General features: G+C 39.2%; 1 pseudogene across 1 annotated transcript; it reads left to right on the top strand.

The window, feature by feature from the left end:
- The first annotated feature begins 1,228 nt into the window (after positions 1-1,228).
- LOC306652657 (tripartite motif-containing protein 60-like) lies at positions 1,229-8,737 on the top strand (annotated as a pseudogene). The gene is made up of 4 exons: positions 1,229-1,237; positions 1,589-1,703; positions 3,486-3,608; positions 7,512-8,737. The product of its transcript is annotated as a tripartite motif-containing protein 60-like (transcript).
- Positions 8,738-9,542: the final 805 nt, after the last annotated feature.

The raw sequence follows: 9,542 nt of genomic DNA on the forward strand, positions 1-9,542 counted from the left end.
TACCAACGTTTATTATAGGGATGACATATTCTTTGTAGGAAGGAAGGAATGTTGTGAAACCTTATACTTTTACCTTACCACCACACATAAACAAAACCATCATCTGAATTAAACCACCCTGTAGGAGACAGGGGGATATCTATATCTACCTTCTCTAAGGGTTTGCCTTTAGGAGGGTACCAGGGCTTGCCATTGATAACATAAGCTAGTCCATATCTAGTAGCTACTGTGGTAGGTGCTTTGGGCTTAGAACTTGGGGAAACATTGTTACTTATAAGTTTCTGTGCCCCAACAGGTTCTGGCTGTGCCAGTAAATGCAATGTTTGATTTTTAACATAATAAGAACATTCTTCTGTAGTGAGGTTAACATCACAGGGTTTCAACATGTGTTTTTGTCTCCATGTTTTTCTGGAAATTTGTAGAATTATTGCCATCACCTCTAGCAAGATCCTCAGACTGAAGTGAGTAATATATTATTAGGAAAACTCCACAGAATAACATCCAAGCTAGGGAGGCATACATCTGGCTACAATCCTTTTAGGATGAGTCTCTGCAATCATCCTTGAGTGGAACTCTGTCAAGCACTGCAAGGAGAGCCAGGCGCCCCTGCAGTCATTTATAAATAACAAACCAAATCCAAGGAACATTTGCTTTACTTGACTCCTTTTTGCAGGCCAAGTGGATGTTCCTGGTATAATGAATGCTATATTTGTATGCAGGAAACAAGTCCCATACATTTCTGTAGCTCTTAATTATGCAATGGCTACATAGGTTCGTATTTCCGCATTATTAGTATTTGCTCAGTTGCTGTATTAAATTGATTCAATGCACCAAACAACACACTAGCCCAGAACAGGCAGCGACTGCTGATTTCTGTGTTGTAGATGCCTCATGAGACCTGGGCTGAGCATGAACAGTAAGGGATCTGAAAGAGAGCAGTGCCATGTTTGCTGGTGAATGTGATTCAGATGAGTCCTGATTAGGAATAAAAGAAAGAATGCTTCCTGTGAACATAACACAGGTGAGTCTTGAGCAGGGGTGATAGCAAGACTAGGTTCCTGTGAATGTAATTCAGGAGAGTCCTGAGCTGGGATGATTGAAAGACTGGGTGTGTCTGAATACAACTTAGGTGATTCTTGAGTAGTCTTGATAGCAAGAATTGCTGCCTGTGAATGTGACTCAGGTGAGTCCTGATAAGGGGTCATAGCAAGACTTGATGCCTGTGAACATGACTCAGGTGAGTCCTGAGCAGGTTTGGTAGCAAGACTGGGTGCCTGTGAACATGACTCAGGTGAGTTCTGAGCAGGTTTGATAGCAAGAATAGGTGCAGTGATCCTCAGGTTGCAGGTGGAAGAACAGCAGTCCAGGGGTGCCTCACTCATCCACACTCTGGAACTCAGGGTCAACTAACCACTATAAAAGCCCAGCTGTGCTCATGGTCTACCCTGGCTTCTGCACACAGGTTCCCAGGCACACAGGGTGCCAAGGGAGGTGATGGAGAAATGGGAGGGTTTGGGTCAAGGCCAGCTCTGTCCTCTTCCCACCTGTAGAAACAACTCAAGTAAATACCTTTCCCATTTTCATACAGGGTCCAGGGGTGATGTTATCCACAGGCTCCTCACAATCTCTGTCCCCACCCATTTATCTTACTCTGTGGCCTCCCTGGCGCATCCCTGTTGAGGAATCCAAATCCATTGGAAGAGGTGGGCTTTGGCTCTACTTGCCTCCTCTGGATCTGAAATTACAGCTTTAAGACATCACATTCACCTCCATGAAGATAAATTCATGGGGACTTTTAGAAGAAAGGGAATCCGCTGAATGCCGAGAGAGAGGTCAGAGGCATCCTTCCTTGTAAGGGCTAAGGAACTGGCCCTCTACAACATATATAAAAGCAAGAGCGTATTTTCTGATGGCACCGTCATGGTGGTAAAAAAATTTCTTAAAATGAAAATACCAAGTACAGTAAATAGGAATTAAAATGGACGGTTCTATACATACCACAATTCCTATGAGCCAGTGGGAAGAACTCGAAAGCTCACTAGAAATGGGGCTAACACAAGCATCAGAATCAAGCTTGCCTTCCTGAGGTCACTGAAGAACAGGGAGCAAACAGGGGAAGCTCTGCTGATGGAACACATCTAGAAATTGTCAAACACTTGCAAGGAGAGAAAGAGTGGGCCCTATCTGAGATGCAGGAATGGACTCCTCCACAGAACCAGTCCAAACAGTAGATAAAGTTGCCTTTGGCCTCCTCCTTTAGGCTCCAGGGGAAGATAAGCTGTAGAGGTTGTGTAGAGAGCAAGAGAATGTAAGCAAACAGCACATGTGGGTGTGGGGCAGGAAGGGAAGAATGCTGGGAGGGGGGCCTCCATGTGGGCTTTCATCTGAAGACGTGAAGACAGGAGGGAACCCTGGTTCCATCCTGCTGTGGAGCCTGGAGGGCAGAGTTGACATTGCTGAGAGAATCAGTTCTGCCTTGAGACCTGCAGGATACTCTATACACTTGGAGTTAGGAGCCCTGTGTCCAAAATCTGTAAGGGAGTAGTAAACACCTCAGGTTCCAAATGGCAGGAGAGATTCAGGGGTTGTTGTCCCTTGGCCAGTGGTACCCACACAAAGAGGGGCAGGCCAGGTACCAGAATCACAGCCCATCTCTCTGGGGGTCAAACTCCGCCCAGTACAGCAAGCACCTTCCAGGATAAGATGAAGACAGGAGCAGGTCAATGAGGGCACATGTCCTGTCCTGTGGCCTGTGATGCTGTTCTGCCTGGGTGTTCCAGAGAGATGACAGTCACTGTTTTCCAAGCAGTTGTCCACAGTTCCTAGTTTTAATTACAGGAGCACAGATAATTCTTTGTGCACAGAGGAGATGAGGCATAAAACCAGGGCTTAGTTCCAGACCTCATCCAGGGCTGAGCCAAGTCACAGCAAGATGAGGTGAAAGCCAAGATAAGGACCAGGGCAACCCCATCTAGACACACCAACCAAGCTCAGGTAACAGCTTTGTCAGGGTCAGGCCTAGGAATATGAGGCAGGGCAAGAGTAGTACTGCTGGATACTCACCATGCTCACAGGAGATCTGGGATCATCCTGGGCATGAGGTTGCTCTTGGCACATCTGTCTATGGATGTTTAAAAACATATGTGCATCTGTTGATTTGAGATACTGCCTTTGAAAACCAGTGGCTCTCTGCCGGGCTTTTAATTTTTTAAAATTTAAACACAGGATCTCACTGTAAGATTCAGGCAGACCTCAAATGTGGGATCGTGGTGCCTCAGCCTCCCAGGAGATGGCATTCCAGGGTTATCCACTGCTCCAGGCTCTGTGGATTTTGTAACACATGGCCACACACAAGGGAAGACTGTAAAGTGATGTCTCAGGCTTCCTCTGTAGTGATGCTCTGGCAGTTTCTGGATCTCTTGAGTCTTTGGAGGACAGTGGGGTTTTTGTATGTTAACATTGCTGCTGATTGCGCTCCTGCTCAGGTCAGAGACAGTGTGTCCAGTCCGTAGGTGAAATGGACAGAATGATGGGGACTATAACTGGAGAAAAAGATCTGACCCTGGCAGTTCACAGGAAAACAAATATACATGCTGTTGACCAGAAGGGTATGTATAATATTTTATTCCTTTATAAAACCTAGTGGTATATTAACAATCATTCAAGCAAAAATCATTAGAGCAATAGGAAAGACAATATTAATATAATTACTTATAATAGAGTGATATGTATAAACAGAAACCAAAATTAGGGTAGAAAATAAATTATTCAAGCTGAGAAATACAAATAAGTGTGAATATGACTCAAAATTATTGGCAGATGTTTGTTATTCAGTTTGTTGGTCATGTGATTTTTTTTGTCAGATAAGTAGTTTTTCTACTAGTTTTGTGAAGTATGGACATTTACTTTATATTTTGAATTGTTATTGAAATTTTAAAACTTTCTATTGTATTTTTAACTTCTGATTCTGATATATTTTTTCTTTTTGAAATGATGTATTTACCATAAAGAAGAATTTAAATTATTTTGATCAGTTGGTTGACTGTTCTAAATTGCTTTCCTTTTAGAATATTTATGTTGCATATCCTTAAATGATCCTTAATTTCTATTTCCAGAAGCTGTCAATTTTCAAAATATTTTGATGGTTTTGTATTTAATTGGAAGGGACAGAAAAAAGAAAATATTTTTTAAAGGATAAATGTTTCCTTAAATAAAGATAAGACATACGTAGTTGATAATGTCAATAAAAAGCCTTAGATTGGTGCACAAGATTTGTTTCCTAGCTTTTGTAGTGGATCACCTTGAAGACTAAGTACTTATGACTAAACATAAACATATTTCCTGATCACTATTATTATTATCAACCTGAAAGTAACATTTTATTTTTCATCTTCAGCTGACTGTGAGTTACAATATATTACATCACACTAGGAAAGAAATGGAGCTTTTTTTCATTGAAATCTTTTACATTTTCTGATGAAAGACTTCATCAGAGTTACTGTTCATTAAAAGACTTTAAGTTTGTAACTTCTCTGTTATTGGGAAAAGAGGTTTCTTTTTTCTTCCTTGTAGACTTTGAGGTGATTTATAAAACTGAATATTTGCTCTTTATGTCTATTAATTTCTTAAAAGTAAGATGTCAAATTGAAAAAATATTATAAATTAACTGTTCAAATAAGTATTAAAATACTTAAGGTTGAAGATATCTCTCTTATTGCAGAACATACCTCATGTTTGCCCTGGAAAAAAAAATCAGAACACATAGCTGAGTTGCTTCTCCAGTGTGGTATTAACCTTTCTGCTACTGATAGCCTTGGACAGAGGGCATTGCCTTATGCTACTACTAGTGGTCATAGTGGATAAGTAATAATCACAAGTATTGTATTTTACAAATGAGGTGAAATTTTATGTTACAGCTATGTATGAAACAATAGTGTGGTAGAGTAGTTAGTTCATCAGTCAGCAGCACTGCAAGAGTCTAGATGAGAAGTGGTAATGAGTGTGAGTCTTTTCTGAGGTTCCTTTCCTCTCTTTTACTTTTCTTCTGTCATCTCTTTATACAGGCTAGTGAATTGCTAGTCAGTACCTTAGGGTTTTGGAGATTATATCATCATGGTTCCCAACCTTATCACTCTCATTCTTAGTATAATTCCTGACCACGAGGTAGAAATAGTGTCACACTTTGATTTTACTAATTAGCTATTCAGGTGTTGAAATGTCCAGTTGAATAGAAAATATTTTTACTCTCCCCTGAAAATTAGCTTTTCCACCATCCTTCTTTAATTTCTTGAGGATCTAAGGATTTTCTTAAAGTCCAAGGAGAGGGATAGAGGACATTTAAATTTTTTTTGTTTTTGTCAGTTCTGTTGCTGCTGTGTTGCTCTGCAGTCTAGTGATGATTATCTTTTACTACAAAATGCCCTTATTAATTCTAATCCCTGAGAATTCATGCCAATACACAATTAGACTTAAAAGTTCAAATATTATTTTAAGTTGGTGTTCAACCCTTATTTTTTAGAAAAAACCCATAACCTTAAAAGAAATTAATTGTGCAATAAGAAAAATCTACTATTTATAGGGACATAGCAATTTCTGAGTTCAAGCTATAACATTTAATATACTTACTTTATTATCTTCAAAGTGTGATAATTATATCTTTCTTTTTTCTTAATATAAGTTTATGGATCCAGTGGGATGTGTGTTCATCCCAGCTATATTGGAGACTGAAGAATATGAATTGCTTGAGCCCAGGAATTCCAGAAGAGCCTGGGCATCAATGTAAATTCCTATCTGAAAAAACAAAAACAAAAACAAAGCAGAAAAATTTAGAAATAATTATCAAGTTAACAAAATGTCCTGGCTTACAAATTTGAACTGCATATTATAAAACCTGATATTATGTCTAATGTTGTCTAAATTTTTTTTGTTTACTGAATATGTTTGGTTATGTTTCATATCAATATTAAAATTCTAAATGTATTGATTTTTCATACACAGTCAAAGGGAATTAATTCTTCAATATATGAAAGCAGAACGTAAAAATTCTGACAGTATCAACCCAGGTAAGATTTCTGAAGGTGAATTATCCTTCATGTTCATGGCTTATAAGAAAAAAAAAAAAGAGTATGCTGAGTACAGTGTCAGCAATTATGTAATCTTGGCAGCTCGCGAGGCTGAGGCAAAAGATTGCAATTTTAAAGCCTCAACATCTTATTGAGGTCCTAAGCAACTCAGAAACCCACAATCTCATAAATTAGAAATGGACTGGGATATCTTACAGTGGTTCAACTCCCCTGGGTTCAATTTCTGGTGTGAAAATAAATAAATGTGAATATGAATGTTCTGATGGCAAAGGAGCAGTTGAAAAAAATATATATATATAAATTACATTCATATTTTTCTTAATTTTTCTCTTAGTAGTCTAGAATTCATGATTATTTAAGCAACTACTTATAGGAAATTTATAATCTGAAATTATATTGTCTAAAGATATTTTATGGTAATTTAATTTTGGTCCCTGAAATCTTGCATTTTCTTATATAAATAAGAAAAATATTTTCAAATTATTATGTTGTGTTTCCTCTACCTGGAACTTATGTGTGTCTTAAAAACAAGCATATTCTCCAATAATTGTTCATACTGCAATTAGTCCAGAAAAATTATGCTTTTTTTGACACTTTCTTTATGCTCCTGAATCGTCTAATAATACTTTTTTCTATCCATTTTGCAACTTTTAGTTAAATGTACAGTCATGGGAAAAATTGTTTACTTTTAGGTATCAAAATTTGGATAAATTCTATGTTTCTTCCTTGCATTTGAAAACTACAAAATATGGGACAAAGGAATTCTTAATGCATTAATTGCTTATCAAAAATATAATTAGTGAGTCATGGAGTGAGCTGGTGTGAGTCAGGCCACCTGCATCATTGAAGTAGCAGACAGGCACCCAACCCACCTGCCTTCCAGAGCTAGGCGGTGGGTAGCCAACCTGCCCAACCACCAGGCCAAAGATGGACACCATCACTTAGCAATCCCACCTGACCACCACACCAAGGTCTGTCACCATCATGGAGCAAGCCAGCAGATAAGCCGGTCTGCCTGCACAGCCGAACTAGTCAGAGGTTTCTTTATAGGCTGGTGCAGACATTTTGAATTATTCCTGAGGGCATGTCCATCATCATTGGAAGGGCAGCTCCCTTCCAGAGACAACAACAGGAGACTACAGGACCTTTGACAACACCCAAGAGTCAAGAAGAGGAGGTATAAAGAGAATCAGGAGTGAGGAGAGTGTCCCAGTCTGTTTGGAGCCCGCAGTGTTCTAGGGGTGCTGTATAAGGTCTGCTGGAGCCTCTGTTCTACCTGCTCCAGTTGTGGAAAGTCCAACCAATGGGGGTGAACAGAATACATTTGAAGCATTTGGAAACAGGATTTGAAGACTGTACATTGTTATGTTATCATTTCTCCCCATCAATGGTTATGGTGACATTCTTTTAGATCTCTACATTGGAAAGAAAGGAAGTTCAGGAGGAACCCCCAGCTCTGTAATTTGACTGAAATTTCTAAACTCCTCCAGATCAGAAGGAGCAAGAGGAAGAGGCAAGAAGAAAATGCTCTATGTGAGAAACACAATCAATTTCTGACCGTTTTCTGTGTGAAGGATTTGCAGATTTTATGTATCCAGTGCAGTTTCTCTGCTGAACATCAGAGGCATTACATTTGTCCCACTAAGAAAGCTGCTATGTACCACAGAAAAATTCTGGAATCTAGCATCGAGCCCTTGAAGACTAATGTGGAAAGAGTTGAAAAAGTGATCATTCTGCAAAACAAGAAGTCTCTTGAGCTGAGAAAGGTAGAATATAGGAAAAAAGAAGTAAATTCTGAATTTGAGCAAATTAGACTGTTTTTACAGAATGAACAAGAGGCTCTGCTTAAGAAGATACAAGATGAAGAGTTGGACATTTTATCAAAACTTAATAAAAACCTCATAACCTTTCAGATCATGTTTCCACAGCAAAACGCTTAATGAAGGAAATAGAGGGCAAGTGTGCGTGGTCAGACCTGGCAGTTCTGAGGCATGTTAAGAGTATACGCCAAAAGTATCAAAACCTAAAATGCACTGAACTTTCTTCATTCGGGTTAAAGGAGTATGGCTTTAGTCTTCCTCCACAGTTTTCTGGCTTAGACAGAATTATACAGCAATTTCAGGTAGACGTGAGTTTAGACCTCGACACAGCATATCCTCAGCTTATTGTCTCTGAGGATAGAAAAAGTGTAAAATACGGAAGAACGAAACAAAGTGTTTGTTATAACTCAAGGAGATTTTATCTGTGCCCTGCTGTCCTGGGTTCTAAGATATTTAATTCTGGTAGACATTACTGGGAGGTAGATGTGTGAAGCAAACCTCAGTGGACATTGGGTGTGTGTCATGATTATCTTCCTAGGAACTGGAGGAATCGACCATCAGTCCTGAGTGGCTTCTGGGCAATTGGATGATATATATTGAGAGTGGTTATGTTGTGTTTTGTCCTAAGAAAACCCAGCTTCTGCCAGTACCAGAACCCAGTAAGATTGGCATTTTTTGGATTTTGAATTGGGTGAGGTTTCCTTTTATAATGTAAATGACAGGTCTCTTCTATATAGTTTCAGTGATTCTTTTACCAGAACCATTTGGCCTTATTTCTATGTCAAAATAGATTCTGAACCTCTTAAAATCTTATCAGTGTATGATGAAAAATAAAGAACCTGGTAAATTGTCCTTTTAGTTTTTAGGGTTAATTTGTAAATGTAATCTCATTTTTGGAATCTTTTTGAGCTTTACAACTGAAAACCAGAATAGATTCTTTTCTTCCTAATTTTTAGCAACTGTCAAAAAAGGGAAATGGGATAGTAATGTAATTTCATAGATATTCTGAATATCAGTTGTCAAGTTCCTTGAATTCTAATTTTAAATGTTTGAGAATTATTGACATACAATAAATTTTTTAAATTGTCTGTACTTTTTTTATGAAGCCAATCATTAAAGTTTTATAAATTGTTATTTAAACATAAATAAATAAATAAATAAATAAATAATAAAAATAAAGAGTCTCAGGACCAAATCAGAGACACTGGGTGAGTCCCTCCAACTGGACGGGCACCCAGATGGGGCAGTAGTCCCAAAATGCAGGGAACTTTGTGGAGTTGAGTGGACCAATGAGACCCCCTGATGGAGCTGACAACCCAGTCAACTGGAAGCACTTTAGAGGAGGGCCCCACAGCAAGAGTCTTCTATGCAGAGTAAGGGTCCAAGGCCCAGGTGGTAGCTCCAGTCCACAGGGAATGTAGCAGAGGAGGGCCACTCAGCGAAGGTGTCCCTCACATGGCCAGGCTCCCCAGCCCACATGGTATGATAGGACCCCTGGGAATGTTGCAGAGGAGGGCTTCCCAGTCTAGGTGATAGTTCTGGACTGAAGGGAACTTCTCAGAGGAGAGATGCCCAGTGAAACTTTCCTACTGGTTGAGTCTTACACACTGTCCCACCAGGGCAGTAGAACCAGAGATAC

Source organism: Sciurus vulgaris, assembly GCF_902686455.1.
Source record: "Sciurus vulgaris genome assembly, contig: HiC_scaffold_424_arrow_ctg1, whole genome shotgun sequence".
NCBI classification, from domain to species: domain Eukaryota; kingdom Metazoa; phylum Chordata; class Mammalia; order Rodentia; family Sciuridae; genus Sciurus; species Sciurus vulgaris.